The sequence below is a fragment of the Halyomorpha halys genome, unplaced genomic scaffold (genome assembly GCF_000696795.3).
Source record: "Halyomorpha halys isolate HHAL.00 unplaced genomic scaffold, Hhal_1.1 Scaffold1851.1, whole genome shotgun sequence".
In the NCBI taxonomy this organism is placed as follows: Eukaryota; Metazoa; Arthropoda; class Insecta; order Hemiptera; family Pentatomidae; genus Halyomorpha; species Halyomorpha halys.
Window position 1 is genome coordinate 1 of NW_027107791.1, and position 483 is coordinate 483.

Consider the following 483-nt stretch of genomic DNA (forward strand, 5'->3'; position numbering starts at 1 on the left):
AAAATAATCAATCGATTTATTGAGAAGGAAATCACATTAAAAAATTATTATCATACCTAATCCACCACTGCTTCCATGACCTCCAGATCCGCTGAAACCACCGCCTGATAACATTTAAGACATATTACTTTATATAAATAATTAATTTAAGTATTTTTTTTTATTCCACACCAGTACACTTAATCAGCAAACTTGTGATACAAAGTTTCAAGAGTGTTATACTTTTCTATAAATACCATATAATAAAGTAATACAATGTAATAAAAAAAATATATAAAAATAAAAAATGGCACAACCTCCGCTGCTACCTCCATGCACACCAATTTGTCCAGATCCAGAGTGACCACCTCCTAAGTAAATTAAACAAAAAATAAATTAATTAATTTATTTTCTCGATAGAGTTCTTCCAAAATGGTCCCACCACCTATAATCTAAATTTTTCACACAATCCAGTCTAGTTCAATATATATTTAAAATATTTGT

General features: G+C 28.6%; 1 long non-coding RNA gene across 1 annotated transcript in view; it reads right to left on the bottom strand.

Moving 5' to 3' along the window:
* Positions 1-54: 54 nt before the first annotated feature.
* LOC136795472 (uncharacterized) overlaps positions 55-483 on the bottom strand; it is a 1,233-nt gene continuing 804 nt past the window's right edge. The window contains exons 2-3 of the long non-coding RNA XR_010843089.1: positions 297-350; positions 55-104 (exon numbers count right to left, since the gene is read on the bottom strand). This is a non-coding gene — a long non-coding RNA (uncharacterized lncRNA). The remainder of the gene's footprint in view (positions 105-296; positions 351-483) is intronic.